At 40.6% G+C, this 16,699-nt stretch overlaps 1 protein-coding gene across 1 annotated transcript in view; it reads left to right on the forward strand.

Moving 5' to 3' along the window:
• Positions 1-16,699, forward strand: part of dnm1a (dynamin 1a) — a 270,919-nt gene that overhangs the window by 147,682 nt on the left and 106,538 nt on the right. The window lies entirely within an intron of this gene.

Here is a 16,699-nt window from a genome sequence, read left to right on the forward strand (position 1 = left end):
GACAGCCCCCTCAATTGGAACATGAAATCTGTTCCAGGGGAAAGAACTCTAAAATAGGTTATACTTATACGAATAAGGATGAAAACAACCAGTCCCCCTTTGTCTCCAACTAGTAATAACAACTATAATAGTAACAATATACAGTAACAGGTTTACTTTATTTGTAACATCTAGAAGGGCAATGTGAACATAAGCTATAATTACAGTTTAAAAGTGACATGTGATACACACATAGGCAAGCCCACACCCCAGGTTTACATAGAAAGTACACACATACTTCCTTTTAACAATCATAGAAATGACTAAACAAGAACGTTTTTAATCTAGTTTTAAATGTCGAAACAGTATCAGCCTCCTTAATTGAGATGGGTAATTTGTTCCAGAGAAGAGGTGCTCTATATGAGAACGCCCTACCTCCAGGTTGGAGAGGACAAGTGCTTGGACAAGCAGCTGGCTGGAGTGCTCACACAGGTATCTCCTGATCTTCCGGATATTGTAGAGCGTGAACGTACACGAATGTGGGCCGTGAGGGAGAGCTCGTCATCCATGGTAACCCTAAGGTTCCTGGCAGAGGATGAAAAGGGTCACCGTCACAGATCCCAGGGTGATTGAGAGATTGTGGGAGATGGAGGGTTTGGCCGGGATGATGAGAAGTTCTGTTTTGGTGAGGTTCAGCTGGAGGTGGTGCTCGGTCATCCAGGCAGAGATGTCTGTGAGGCAGGCCTCAATCCTAGCTGAGATCCCTGGATCATTCGGGGGGAACGACAGGTACAGCTGCGTGTCGTCAGCGTAGCAGTGGTAGAAGAAGAAGCCATGGGAGGTGATGATTGGTCAAAGCGAGGTAGTGTACAAAGAGGAAGTTATATGTTTAATGTGTGCACTTTCCTGCCACAGTACATTCCTTGTCTGTGTGATGTTTCTTGACAAATAAAACCCATTCTGAAAAGTATTAATAATTGAAAGATGTAGAAACAGAAAAAAGTTTGAACAGTGAGGAGCGTTGGCCAATCGGATTGGTTTCTTGTAAGGTAGCAACCATTTGTCATTGGCAACGGACTGATTGGCAACATTTCTAACCTAGATGGAGGAGAAACTAATCATGTATGCCTGCACACCCACTCCTGTTCAGACACTTAATTTAAAGATGACATCAAAATAATAATCCATGGTGCAAGGTTTTCGACCTTGTCATTGTCCCTGGTGAGTTTTTAATAATTTTAAATTCAATCTTGTCACCTTCCGTTACTTTGTTGTGCAACTGTAAAAGCTACTCTAACTCTATTAAAATAATTAAAATGGGTAATAGATAAGATCCTATTACATCTAGCCAGCGAATCATGTGTGTCAAAGTGGTATTTGTACAGTATAGTTGCATTAAACCGTGGCGTGAATAATGCTTATTATCGTCAATCTTTACTGTAACCGAAGCGAAGCTATAGTAAACAGGATTCAATGGGAGATTTCCTACAGTAAGCTAGATACTGCCTTAAATTGAAAATGGAGACGATCTTTTGATTAAAGACAAGTTCCTTAACCTCTGTTGTCAATATCGCCAATAAAAAGTAAATACTCTTCAGTTACAAAGCATTTGTTTGTAGCTAGGTAATGAACGATAGTTATTACTGGAAGACCGTAGCTATGTGACCTGGTTTCGCCGTTATATTGGCAGCCCTGATGACAGTAGGTGGACTGAGAAAACATTTTGTTAGTCAAAGAGGAGCGAGCAGATGTTGTGGGAGAATTCCTACTGTGTTAGATGTACTGCTTCAAATTACAATGGAGAAGATATTTAGACTAAAGACAAGTTACTTAACATCTGTGTTCAATATCGTCAATTAAAAGTAAAAACTTTCCAGTTACAAAGCTTTGTTTGTAGGATTAACGCCAGCTGCAGCAAACACTTACCCCAGCCCCGGATTTGGCTGTTCGTGACGGTCAGCTATGACAGTCTTGAGCCACGATTTTTGCAGATTTCTTTGAAACTTGCTAAAATAAAAAATGTTCTAGCTAGATTATGTACATTTTAAGCTCAATGTACATATCTTGTTTGGTCAATTGTGGAAAAAAAGTGTAACCGTTTTTAGTTATGGAGAGCCATCGCACTAGCTCGATTATAATAGAGAATAACAGAAATGTAGCTAGAATCCACACCTCAAACAAGTTAACCTAGACGCAAAACTGTATGTCCAATCCCAAAAATAGGGATTTTTTCAGAGACCCAAGACTCTGCCAAAACCAGATATGTCCTTTATATGTCTGTAAGGTCAGAAATACGACTCTACCGGCAGTTTCTAAATCTTGTTATTTTGTGTTTCCCTGACAAATTTGTCACCAGATTTGCATTGGACTCTATGGGGCGAGAGGACCTTGTCTCGCTTTCGTGGGGCTCTGAACAAATGTGTAAATCTGTTGGATTGCACAGACAACTGTCTACGACCAGCACAAAATTAGCTATCTATTGAAGAGCGAAAATTGTGGCAATGCTGGCAAACTAGAAATATTTTTTCAACGACATCCGAAGCTCCCCTCCACTTTAAGCGTTTGAGTCTGCACTCTAGGCTTTCACATACACACCCATGTAAATCTCAGAAACGGTTTGAAAAACTTATGAAACATAATCATTGATATTGAAAAAAGTTGAACAGATATCAAAAAGCTGAATTATTTAAAAATAGTTTAGCAATTAAATGGTGGCTCTAGCTGAAAGATTGAGGAAGAAGGAGGATTTGGAAGTTGAAGAAGTTTTAAGAAGTTTGAAAGGATTTGAAAGAACTCCATTGGAAAACCATGTACAAATATTTTTAATATTGATTTATATTATTTAAAGCATAAGAGGTACAAAGCTGAAAAGTCATTGCACACATGGCCTGAAACTGCTAAATTGTTTGATAACAGATTGGTTTTAATAGCTGAACATTTGAAAGCTCTGAAAGGTGTCATTGAAGAAATAGAAGAAGATGCTGAATAAAGATTCAAAGAACAATACTTGGAATGCTGAAGCAGTATTTCAACCAGCAGTGAGAATGCTGAAAACCTGAATGGGGAAAGCTGACCATGCTAAAAAAGCTGAAAATAGTGAAAATGTTGTAGAAAGTTATAAGCTGAAGCTTCAAAGCGCCCGAAATGTATTTTTGAAAGGGGCAGGAGCTAGACGAAGGCATTAAACTACAGAAAAGATAAGAAAAATGCAAAAAGAGAAATAATTCAGAAGAATTTGAACATTTAGTTGAAAGTCATTTGGTCAGGTTTCAAAAGGCCTGAAATGTATGTTACAAAGGACCTGCAGCGAGATGATGGCAGAAAAGTACAGAAAAGAGAAGAAAAATACTAAACAAAAAGTGAAAAAAATCAGAAAGAAGAGAAACAACGCATAAAAATGTGAACATTTATCAGAAAACTAGAAACGGCTGTTCCTGCGAACAGCAGTGAGAATTTTGAAAACCTGAATGGGGATAGCTAACTATGCAAAAAAAGCTGAAAATAGTGATTTTTTTTTAGAAAATTATATGATGAAGCTTCAAAGCACCCGAAAGGTATTTTTGAAAGGGGCTAGAGCTAGACGAAGGCATAAACCTACAGTAAAGAGAAGAGAAATGCAAAAAGAGAAATACTTTTGAAGAATTTGAAAATTTAGTAGAAAGTCATTTGCTCAGGTTTCAAAAGGCCTGAACTGTATGTTAGAAAGGACCTGCAGCGAGATGAAGGCAGAAAAGTACAGAAAAGAGAAGAAAGATGCAAAACAAAAAGTGGAAAAATCAGAAAGAAGAGAAACAAAGCATAAAAATTGGAACATTTAGCAGAAATGTATTTGCTGGAGTTTCAAAAGGCCTGAAATGTATGTTAGAAAGGACCTGCAGCAAGATGAAGGAAGACACATACAGAAAAGAGAAGAAAAATGCAAAAGTACTGGCAGTTGGAAGGTACTGCTGTGAAAGGTATTTTTGAAAGGACCTGGAGCAAGATGAAGGCAGAGAACAGAAGTAAAGAGAAGAAAAGAAGAAGAAAAATGCTAAACAAAAAGGGGAAAAATGACCTGCAGGAAAATGTGAAAATTTTGCAGAAAACCAGTTTCTGAAGTCTGGGTTGAATGAATTTGAAGGTAAAAGGACAACACTGGAATGACTTGAACTTGCTGGGAAAAAAAGTAGAATTGATTAAATGGCTGACATTTTTTTTTAAGTCCTAGCAGAAAAAGTTGAAGGTTTTAAAGAAGGAGATGAATTATGTTCATATTTTGAATTATTTTATAATCCTTATAAAATGAAGTCACCTAAAGATGCAAAATAAGATAATAAGAAAAGGAAAAAATAGCAGAAATGTAGTTGCTGAAACTCTTTTCAGAGCTGGAAAGTACTTGTGGAAGGACAGTGGAACAGTGAAGAGCGTTGGCCAATCGGATTGGTTCCTTGTTTCTTGTAACGTAGCAACCGTTAGTCATTGGCTACCCCAGCCCCGGTTTGGCTGTTCGTGACGGTCAGCTATGACAGTATTGAGCCTCGTTTTCTGCAGATTTCTTTGAAACTAACTAAAACAAAAACGATCTAGCTAGATTATGTACACTTTAAGCCCAATGTACATACCTTGTTTGGCCAATTTGTCTGATTGTGAAAAAATGTTGAACCGTTTTTAGTTATGGAGAGCCATCGCGCAAGCTTGATTACTGTATGAGAATAACGGAAATGTAGCGAGCTATAATCCACACCTCAAATAAATTAACGTAGACGCAAAACTATACGTCCAATCCAAAACATAAGGATATTTTCCGAGACCCAAGACTCTGCCGAAACCAGAGATGTCCTTTATATGTCTGTGCGGTCAGAAATACAACTCTACCGGCAGTTTTAAAATCGTCTTCCTTGTGCTTTCTCTGACAAATTTTACCCACCCAGGGATTAAAGAAAAAAAAAAATCTGAGCCTGAACTTTTTTTGTGTGTGGGTGAGTGGGAGGGGGGGTGTGGTCCTGTGGAGTGTACACATTCGCAGGGTCAAAAAACAAACCAACAAACAAAACATTTAGAAATGAACGATTGCAGATTATGGTGGGACTTTTAAAACTGCAATACCAAGAAAGGTCAGCAATAGTATTCCACCTCACTACAACATGGTACTAACACATGTAGCATTTATGATTTATTTTGATATCAAGTTTTGCTGCTAAGCTTTGTCCTTCAAAGGTTACAAGATGACCTACAATCACAAGGTGACATGTTATATGGGTATGTGAAATTCAGTCAGTGGAAGAAGAAGATTGGATTTGCAACCATTTAATTGAGGATATATGAAAAAAGAAAAAGTGCAACAATGAACTGTAGATAATACTTTACTTTAGTATATTTCCATAACATTTCCGTAACATTTCCATAACTACTTTGACCAAAATAAATAATCGTAAATTAAATACTAGGAAATTAATAGAAAAGAAAAGATGTATCAATAAAATAAATAACAAACAAAACATTAAAATGTAACTGGTAACTTAAATGTTGGAAAATAAATACAAAACAGAAAATACACAAACACAGTGATCTATTTCTTTCTCTTTTTAGAGGGTTTTGAGTCATCAGAACTCTTCCTTTTTGCAGAGGCAGTTGAGGCTGGTGCAGAGGTGGAAGGGGGGGCTTTGGCTGGGCCACAAAAGAGAGGATATAACCTGGCTTGTCCAGAAGAGGAGGTGGCTGATTCAGAGGTGGAAGTTGGTGGCCTAGATGAGGAGCTGGATGGCCCAGAGGAGGAGGTGAAAGGCCCAGAGGAGGGAGGTTGTCTAGCTGGTCCTGAGGAGGTGCTGGCTAGTACAGTGGAGGGAGGTTGTCTACCTGGCCCTGAGAAGGTGTATGGTCCAGTGGATGAAGGATGTCTAGCTGTTCCAGTGGAGGTTGTGTTTGGTGGAGTGGGGGGGGGTCGTCCGGTTGGTCCAGATGAGGTAGATGGTCCAGTGGATGGAGGATGTCTTGCTGTTCCAGTGGAGGTTGTGTTTGGTGGAGTGGGGGGGGGTCGTCCGGTTGGTCCAGATGAGGTAGATGGTCCAGTGGATGGAGGATGTCTTGCTGTTCCAGTGGAGGTGGTGTTTGGTGGAGGTCGTCTGGTTGGTCCAGATGAGGTAGATGGTCCAGTGGACGGATGTGGCCTGGCTGGCCCAGAGGAGGCAGAGGATGGTCCAGCAGAGCAGGCTTTAGCTGGCCTTTTTGTTTTCCTGGCCTGGTTAACTAGCCGGTTTGCTACCGCTGTTGAACGCATCCTTATGGCCTCACCCATCCTTTTCTTTTTCAGTGCCTGTTCACTTGCCTTCTTTTTCTGTAGGTGGAGTTGGTCATTTTGATACGAAGATAGGCAGGAACGCCTCAAAGGCTGGTCTATCAACATTGTTGAGGCCGTCCAGTTCCTGGCCTTCATGGTTGATTTTATAATGGCGAGGCTCTCATATGTTTCCACATTCATCCTTTACCTGTCGGCCTCTAGGATGTCATCCATTAAATTAAATGATCCCTCCACCAGGGGGCCTGTGAAAATTGATAGAAGGGCTTTCACAAGCTTAATCAGGGTTGGGTACCTCACACCTCTTTCAGTATTTTTCAAAAATGCCACCCGACTCCACCAGTCCACATCCACTCTATTGTCCTCTTCAACATAGATATTGGCCAGAAGTACCAGGTCATCATCTATTTGGTAAGCCCGAACCTCCTCCTCCAGTTGGCCGAGCGCTTCAGGCCGAATAACATTAGGCAAGGCCTTTCCTAAGGTCATGAAAGCTCCACATACAGAGTCGCATTGAATGAGAGATGGAGTCAGAGCAGAGAGTGAGGTGATTATGTTGTAAAGGGGAAGATTTTTGAGGAGGAACTCTGCTGACTTCATGTAGCCTTCTCTAAGAGAGTCGTACAAATTCCCAACCCATATTTTCTTCTCCACACGGGCCTTATTCATGGCGGAGTAGCCAAACCTTCCAACACAAAGCCTTTTGTTTGAAAGCTGTAAATCTGTACTCCGTATATTGATCCTGAGGATCTCCTTAATGCTCAGGGGGATAGCTCCTGGCTTCATAAATTTGCTCAACAGCTCTCTCACAAGGGCCACCATTTCGACATGCAACAAGTGCACCAAGGGTTTCTCATGTTGCAGTTTTTTTTGAAACACTTGAAATGTTGGAAGGACACCGGCAAACATAAAAATAATATTTAGAAATGTTTTCCAGATGATTAAAACTCACAACAAGATAACATTAACTATACAATATTATGGGAAAATCTCTTAAAGTTGGTTACTGTTGTTGAAAAAGAGACCTGACTGTTCCATTTGTCCCTTGTCTTAAATAGCAAGCCATGTCATCAGGCAGAGATGGACCATAACCACTGTTAATAACTAAAAAAAAGAAATTACATTTATATCAACTAGCCATGAGTTTTCCTACTCATACAAAATACCTCGGAACAAGTCAACCATGACCATCAGAGATCCGTGCCTTCCGGTTCTGGTTAACCTGTGTCCTGGATGCTGTATCCTGTTCTTGTCGCAGAACTTCTATTTTGGCCTTTTCCTCAACTGTGACCTTGTGTCTTTCAAGGACTTGGTTAAGTAACTTTCTGTAGCAGCACACACACACACACACACACATAAACACAGGCGCGTGCCCACACACAGCATACATACACACACAACACACATATAAGGACATCGTTTCAATGCTGTTTAGCTCCCGCCTAATAAAACCTAACCACTCAAATATGTGTATTAAAAGGCTGCATTACATACAGCATTATAGGCCACAAACAATGCACTTACTACAAATTAACAGAGGCAGTAGGCCTTCAATTAAAAATACTTTGGTATAAATTGCATGATTTGTATTACCTGTATTTATGTTCTTCGCCTGGATCCAGCACATGGTAGTAGTGTACCACTAGTACATCCAGGAGCTCATTCACCCTGTTGCATCCCTCCAGCATCTGCAGAAATCTGCTACTGATAGGCCTGTTTAAGCTCTTGGGTGGAAGATGAAGTAATCTCTGAAATTCTGAAAAGATCTCCTTTTGTTTGGGTGACTTCTCAATGTCATAATAAATATCAGAGCAGAAATCTTCAACCTCTGAGCTGAAAGGGCTCATGAGGGCCTTGGCAGCATTGGACACCATATGGAAAGTGTCTCCAGATATGTCCAGGAGGTGCGGGTTCTCCTGCCTCAATTGTGTCTCCAGTCCAGTCTTCTTTTCCCTCATTACTGCACAATTGTCCAGAAGAATACTGGTGACCTGCTGCATCCCCAAACCATAAGACTGCAGGACATCTTTTAATTCAAGCATAAGTGCTGAGGCATTGGCTATATTGACGTCCCTGCTGGCCAGGTGTTGCGTTTTTACTTTGTTCTCTTCATCATCAAAAAAACGAACAAGGACGTTGAGGACTTTGTCCATGTTGTTGTTGGTGGCTTCGTCAACATTTAATGAAAACATGCTGTTTTTTTGTTTTTCTGAAATGCGTCTTTTGAACTCCGGTGTTATGCCGTGTGTGTTGAAATAGCTGGCATGCTGATTTGATATTGACAGTTTAGCCAACATAATTTTGTCTTCCGCTATTTTTTGCAATAAACTAACCAGGGGTTGGGCGAGCCTGAAAGACAAATCATGCTCTGCAATAAACGCGCACACGCGTATCTTCAGGTCACACACACGGTCAGTTATTGATGCCGGTACATCAGCCGTGGTTGTCGCTCCCGGTAACAGCGTTGTATGAAGGAGAGCGCGAACAGCAGCTCTATGAGTGGGTTCTAGCTCATGACGTGCAAGTACTTTTTTACCGCTAGTTGCATAAATAAGCTTTCTCAAGCACAAAGTGCAGAAGCAAGCACCTGCTTCTCTTAACTTTTTACACCAGCTCCCGAAAGGCTTACTGCCATTCCCTATCTCCTCTATCCATGCCCTGCGCCATTTATTTTTTAATCCTTTATCAACTAAGAGGGCATCTTCCCCAGGATTCATTAATTTGCTCTCCATCTTAATCTCCTTCGGTGTGATTTCTCTATCGCTCTGCTTATGCTGCGTAGATGCCCGAGTAGAGAGACAAGTAATAACATTTCCCTAAGACCCGCCCCAATCTACTTCTGATTGGCTAATAATGTTATTTTGAGAGCGGGAGAGTTGTGCTCCTTTCATATCATTGGCAGACAAACTCATAAACTCCAAAGTGATGTGGATGATATCGAGACGTATTTTTCTATTATTATTATTTTTTTTATATAAGATTTTTTTCGCAGCCAAACGCCACACACCGGAAATCCGGCCGGAATACTTTAATCCCTGCCCACCTCTCCATTGAAGTTAGCGAGAGAATTTGAAAGGCTGCTCTCGCTTCAAGGCTCATAGCTGGAAATCTGTAAATGTGAGCTCTTTAGTAGTTACATTGGCTGAAAGAGGACAATTTTCCCTACATTTGAAGGTATACCTTGTTTTTGTAAGTTAAACTATATGAACGTCTGAGGAATTAGTTCGACAATTTAGTTGAATATCAGTATCTCATTCATATTTTTTTTTTTTTCGTGTACTTAAAACGGTCATAATTTAAAATTGGCTGAATATTTGAAAAAGCTGAATCATTTGGGAATAGCTGAATGTCTTGTGAACAAGGTTGAATGGTGTCTCTAGCTGAAAGTATGCTCAAGTAGTTAAATTTGATAGAGGAAGAAGCTTTTTTAATGATTTGAAAGGATTTACCATTACTTTTAATGGGAAAATAATATGCACAAAAACATTATATTCTTATAAAGTATAAAAGTGAGAAATTAGAAAAGTCATAGCACACATCTCCTGAAGGAGTTGAACGTTTTGATACCAAAATTATAGGAATCGGTGAAAGTATGCAGGACTAGTTAAAGGACAAAAAACGGCGGAAGAACTAAGAAGTTGGAACTAGAACATGCATTTCATGCTGAAAATGCGTTGGAATGCTGAAATCTGAAATACATTTTTTTAAATGGCTGAAAATACAGAAATGAGAAAATACCCGCAAGCTGAAATTAATAAAAAAAATGTATGATTCACACAAAAGAGGGTGTGTGGAAGCTGAACTGCATCATCTAACAAAGCTAAGTGCTTAAATACAATGCGGAGAATACATTTGAACGTTGTGAAGCAATCGAAGAAATAGTTGAATTTCAAGAGGCAGTGTGGAAGCTGAACTGCATCAACAAAGCTAAGAGCTTAAATAACCTACAATGCGGGAGAAGCTGAAAGCTGAATTGTTAAACAGAAGAAGAAGTAGGCTAGCTAGTCGTACAATAATATTATAGTTTTAACAGCTAAAAATTATTGTTGGGATAGTAATAGCAGTAGCAGATGTAGCCTATCATTGAGTGCGTTTACTCGGCTTTCTTAGTAGGATTTAATGTGTTGATTGAATGAAACATACAGCAGTAGGGCCGATACAGGAAGACACGGCAACACTTTGTTGCAGAAGGATGATGGTGCAAGTGTTGTCCGTGGAACATACAACGATTCATTAAAAGAATCATGTTGACGTGTTTGAGTAATAGCGTAACTAATTACACATGTAAACGGAGTAATCGTATTATTGGCATAAACCGACAATTGCTATCGGGTTTCTCATGGTCAAGTGAACGCACTCAGTGGCGTAGTAGAATAAAACAGTTCCATTAGCAATAGTAGTAAAAGAGATATTAGCGGCACCTGCAAAGTCACCTCTTGTAAAAAAAAAAATTCAGAATAAAGGACAAAATTACTGGTATAGATCCGCCGGGGTCAGAAACATGCAATGACAAATTGTCCACGTAAAGGGAAAGTTTAAATTCCGTTCCAAAACGTGTATACCAAAAAAAATTGAAGATGATCTCACATGTATAGACATGTCTGGCTCAATGGCCAGCGCAAAAAGTAAAGGAGATAAAGGACAACCCTGTCTAGTGCCTCGAGATAAATGAAAAAAAGCAGATTGAATACCATTGGTGGAGATTTAAGCTAGTGGGGACGTATAGAGAAGGCGTATCCTCGAAATGAATGTACCGCCCAACCCAAATTGTTTTAGTACAGCGAGAAAGAAATCCCCTTTGACCCTGTCGAAAGCCTTTTCTGCGTCTACTGAGTTGTCCACCTCAGGGGTTATTGCAGAATCTTTGGTGTAAATTATATTTTAAAAGGGTGCGAACGTTATAATATAATTGACAGCCCTTTATAAAGCCAGTTTGCTCCTCTGAAATCATGGCTGGGAGAAGTTTTTCTAAACGGCTGGCCAGAGCATTAGCAAGGATTTTAGCATCCACGTTGAGTAAAGTCAGGGGTCTGTAAGAACCACAAAGATCGGGATCTTTGACCTTCTTTAACAGCAAACTAATGGAGGCTTGCCTTAAAGTGAGAGGCAGAGAGCCGACCTGTAGAGAGTCCTTGTATACAGACAGCAAAATCGGGGCCAATCTGGATTGAAATCTTCTAAAAAGTTCCACTGGGAATCCATCGGGGCCAGGAGCTTTATGATTTTGCAAATTATTTATAGCAGCATTGATTTCATCCACTGTTAGCGGTATATCAAGATCATTGGCAACATGAGGGCTATCCAAAAACGCACCCATTTCAGAGGCGTCAGGTCAGGTCTCGGACTTATACAGGGAAGAGTAGAATGAGCAGAATACTGAGTTAATGGTGTTAGGATCAGTGTGTAATGTGCCCGCGGGATCCTTGATCTGAGTAATCATACGTGAGGCAGCCCGGCGGCGCAACTGGTGGGCTAGGAGCTGGCTGGGATTATCGCCATGCTCCTAATATTTAGAACGTGAGCGCAAGAGAAGGCGCTCAGCCTCAATGGTCGTAGTAAGGTCAAATTCGGTTTGTAAATCAACACGGTCTTTGGTCAAGCTAGGGGAGGGGCAAGCGACTAATTGTTGGTCCAAATTGTCGAGATTGGTTGGAAACTCTTGAAGTTTAGCTGTCCGAATTTTATATAAATGTAGTATTAAATTATTTGACCTCGTAAAAATGCTTTCAGTGATTCCCATAATAGCGAACTAGAAATAGCATCAGCAGCATTTTGATTGATCATGATGAAATCATCAGTTGAAGATTCAATAAAAGAGTAAAATGTATCATCTGATAAGAACAGAGTGTTTAACCTCCATGGTGAGGAGTATCGGCGTTGCGAAGAGAGCTGAATATCCAAAGAGAACGGGGCATGATCAGAAATAACTATAGGATGATATTTAGTCATTGACACCTTGGAGATAAGTTTGGCATCAATGAAAAAGTAATCAATACGGGAGAAGGATTTATGCATATGTGAAAAAAAGAATACTCCTAAACGGTAGGATTGTAGAACCTCCAAGGATCAATGTAACCATTCTTAACCATTAAGTCAGAAAGCGTTCTGGACATCAATGAACGGGTCATGCTTTTGGGAGAGGAGCGGTCTAGCCTAGGGTCAATAACGCAGTTCATGTCCCCTCCAACGATAAGGAGGTTGTCATGTAGAAGGGAGATGTTCAAATATTTTACTCATAAATTCTGGGTCATCAAAATTTGGGTCGTAGATATTAACTGGTAATACAGGGACGTGTGACAGTGTACCTGAGATGATATATATCTGCCATTGTCGTCCGAAATCAATTTAGAAGTTGAAAATTGAACTGATTTACCAATTAGAATACCCCTTTAGCTTTAGAGTTAAAATTGGAATGAAACACCTCGAGACCCACAGGCATTTTAGCCTAACCTGGGGCCTGTATTACGAATCAAGATCAACATGCTCTGGATTACTTTCAGTTACCGGGCTACGCAAAGCCTAACAATCGCAGTCACGATAAGCGGTACTACGACGGCAGTTATCAACTCTCTAACTCAACCCAGATCTTTCCAATCTAGAGACGTGCGCGTTCACATAAAGGGGCGGTGTTTGCATCGTATGTCCAATCGCAAACATGGACAAAACAAGAGCCGCATATTTCACGCAGTAGGAGCAGACAATACACTTACAAACTTTGTCTACTCCTCCTGCGTGAAATATTTTAATACAAGCATATCAGGAATACAGACATATAATACAGGCAAAATTCAACAAAGTCGCTGCTGCCAAGCTGGCAGAAAATAGCATACGCTGTAAATGCGTAAGCTAGGCCTACATGACTTATTGAAGATGTGACCATAATTACACGGGTGCATTCCACAACGTTTAACTTTTGTTGCTGTATTATTTTAGTTGCAACCCTGCAGTGGCAAACGATCGTTGGAGCAAATGCTAAATAAATATAAAACCATAATTTAAAACGGTAAGTAGCAGTAGGCGATACTTTCACATATTTTAAGGGCAACGAGTACAAGGCTGAATTGCCTGAATTAGTCCCCTTTGTAGGACATTGTATAGCTACAAAAGACCTATGACCAATGAAATTGCCTGCAGCCAACATGAAGAAAAATTAGGCAACTGGTGGCAGCAGGTTGGAAGCCCAGGCATATGTATGTTTCAAGTAATCTATATGACAATGTTCATTCAACAATTATGAATATTGTAGGAGTGAAATGTATTACTGTTCTCTGCAGTGACAGGAAATACAGTGGTGTTGTTGCCACCACCCACTGTCGTCCCACTGTGCCATACAGAGGTAACAGTGAAACTAATAGTCATACGCCAGTATGTATGCCATATGTGGTTGCTGAATATTGATCAAATATACCATTTACTATCTCAAGTGGAGGTCCTAGATGATCAGGAGACTGTCTGCCTGCTCATTTTGGGGGTACACTTTTGAGTTTTATTTACCACTTGCAACACAGATGGTGAGAGTGTGTGAACGTGTGGCTGTGATTGAAGTGTCTGTAATGACTTACCAATAGTGGTGGTTTCAACATAAGACACAAGTCCTTAAAGTGCTCATTTCAAATATGACTCAATTGATTACATTTCTATGGTGTTAAACTCAGCAGGAAAAGGAACCTCTTCCTCCCCCTGAGCCTAGGGCCTCCACTTTAAGGCCAAGACAAAGACACAAGGTATAAGCAATGAACCACAGTAGTCAAATGGACACCTTCAACTTTCTCCAAGTGTGCCTTGCAAAGGGACAATGTTCTTCATTTGTTTCAGGTTGGAGCAGACAATGTGAGGGCCCTGTATAAAAGAACCCTGGAGCTCGATTATAAGAGGCTTTTAATTTAAAAAAACAAGGCTGGAGACAAAGACTGGAATATGAGAAGAGATAGTACATGACTGAATGAATGACACTAAACTTAATTACACTGACATATTTTTCCTGTTCCAAGGGGAGGGAGAACACATGAGGATGTATTTGTTAAACTTTTGTCTACGTTTTGAGCTTTTTATACCTTTTTGTGGCTTTTTTGTTGTGCCTTTTGAATCTCTTGTGGGGGTTTTCACCACTTCTCTCTTTCAATGTCCTATTTATGATTTTTGAATAATGATATAAAAGTGAATGAAACATCAAAATTCAATAAAAGTAGTGAAATTATCATTTATGTATCACTTGTGAAGAGCTTTGTACAGATACCCATTGTTCTTTTTGGTTGGAAAGGTTTTGGTTGAAAGAAACCCCAATTTTCTGATATGGAAATGATTAGAAAATGGGTCAAAGCAACCCAAGGACAAAGGGGTTAAGGGGAGACACCCCAGTGAATAGGGATAACATATCAACATGAAACCAATAGTAGGTCAAATAATGTTTTCATTACTAGTTTCCTGTAAATGTAGGCCTATGTTTAAATGAGCAAATGATTAAGTTGTAAAGTATGATATTCTTTGCATACATTTCCAGAACGGAAATCAGAACATTGAGTGAAAAACCTTGTTTCATTTTGTCAACATATTAGAGTCCAAAGTTTTTACAAAGGGCACTTTGGATAGCTTATCTATTTTTCATCACTCCGCATCACCCACACTATAAAACTACCCATAACGAAATAACGAAACGCTAGTCTGTGGGACTGAGTGCACAGCTTCAATGCGTTGCATTGGCAACATACGGCTCAAGAAGCTGGCAATATACGTAATTCCCTCTGTAAAGAATCTATATCTTTCAGAAAGATAGTCATGAGGGAATGCGAAAGGGTTTCGTTGGTCTCTAAATGTTCTAGCTCTTCTGAGCGCACCTCTCACTATCCGCGCACCAAGCTGCACAGGATCTACTATGAACGGTGACAACATTATCGTCAAGAATGAGTTAATGGGCGGGGTTTTTATACCGGTTGATCTCTGATCTCCAACTTATCCTGCTCCCGACCAGGTTAGCCATTCAGCATGTGTTACCATGGCGATCTACCCTGGTAACAAGTGATCCACCGTCGTAGTACAGAAAACCCTGGGTTGAACCTGAAGTTACCTCGCTAACGCCAAATCTTGATTCGTAGTACAGGCCCCTGGTCTGCTTCTGGCATGTGGGTTTCTTGTAAAAACACAACATCTGCTTTTAGCCTTTTCAAGTGAGTAAATACCCTAGATCTTTTCATGGGACTTCCCAGACCTTTGATGTTCCAACTCACAAGTCTAATATGTGAACCTCCCAGAGTGGGTCCTGAATTGCCAGTATTAGCAGCCATTTATGAAGTATTGTCGATGAATGAAAAACAACCCAAAGAAGAAGGAAAAAAAGAAGAGAAAGAGAGGAAAATAAAAAAGGGGGGGGGGTTACAAAAATAAACATGCACGCACACCTGCACATATATACTGTATGGTCAAACAGACCAAACGTTAACCCCATCACTCCCACCCTCACCAAAGCACTTACATCGACCCCATCCCCAAACGATGGAGAATCCAGCGCTAACTCCAATAGGAGTGAAATTTCTAAGGACAAGGCTACCGGCATTAGCCTAATGGAAACGGTTAACCTTAAGGAGGGCTCCTGAAACTGACAGCAATAGAAAAAAAGGCACCCATGAACATATCAGCTGTAACATATAACTTAGTGTGTTATGGAAAAAAAGAAAACAAAAATCATAATTGTCTACTCTACTTCCACAGCGGTGGTACCGCCTGATAATTTGTCAGATATCTTACTTGATTATTGTCTTAATGTATGCACCAGCGTCAGTCGGTGATACAAACTCCCTCTCGGTACCATCATATGTGACACGGAGGTGAGCAGGGTAGAGAAGGCCATATCGCAACCCCGGTATCTCAAGGAGCTAGCGGCGGATGTTACTGAAGGCGGCACGAGCACAGGAAATCTTTACGGTATGGTCAGGGAAGATACATATTTCCATGTCGCCAACCTTTATTCTTTGTTGAGCTCTAGCACGCCGCACAATGTCTGCACAGTCTGTATGATAATGCAGTCCGATTATGGGGCGAGGGCGTTCCCCGGGCTTAAGCTTGGCTTGCAAGGTTCCTTTGAGCGTAGGTCCGTGGGCTCCTTATCCAGCTGGAAGGCCTCTTTGAGCAGAGTGGAAACGGCCAACATCATGGAAGGGTTGGTTGAGGCTTCGGGCACGCCAATGATCCGTATATTGTTGCGACGCGATCTGGCCTCGAGATCTTCACATCTATTGTCCACTCTTAGCAGCTCGGTAGACAAGTGTTCCACTTTAGACTGTAGCGAGGTAATGCTATCACTGCAGGTGGAGACCGATGTTTCCATGTCGACGACAGTGCTCTCAAGGGCGCTAACTTTAGCCTGAATGTTGGTGATAGTAGAAGTCAATTCGGATTTAACTGCCTGTAGCTCCGTCTTGATAGACTAATAAGATTTTTGTTTAGGGCAGC

This window comes from Hypomesus transpacificus, chromosome 22, assembly GCF_021917145.1.
Source record: "Hypomesus transpacificus isolate Combined female chromosome 22, fHypTra1, whole genome shotgun sequence".
Lineage (NCBI taxonomy): Eukaryota > Metazoa > Chordata > Actinopteri > Osmeriformes > Osmeridae > Hypomesus > Hypomesus transpacificus.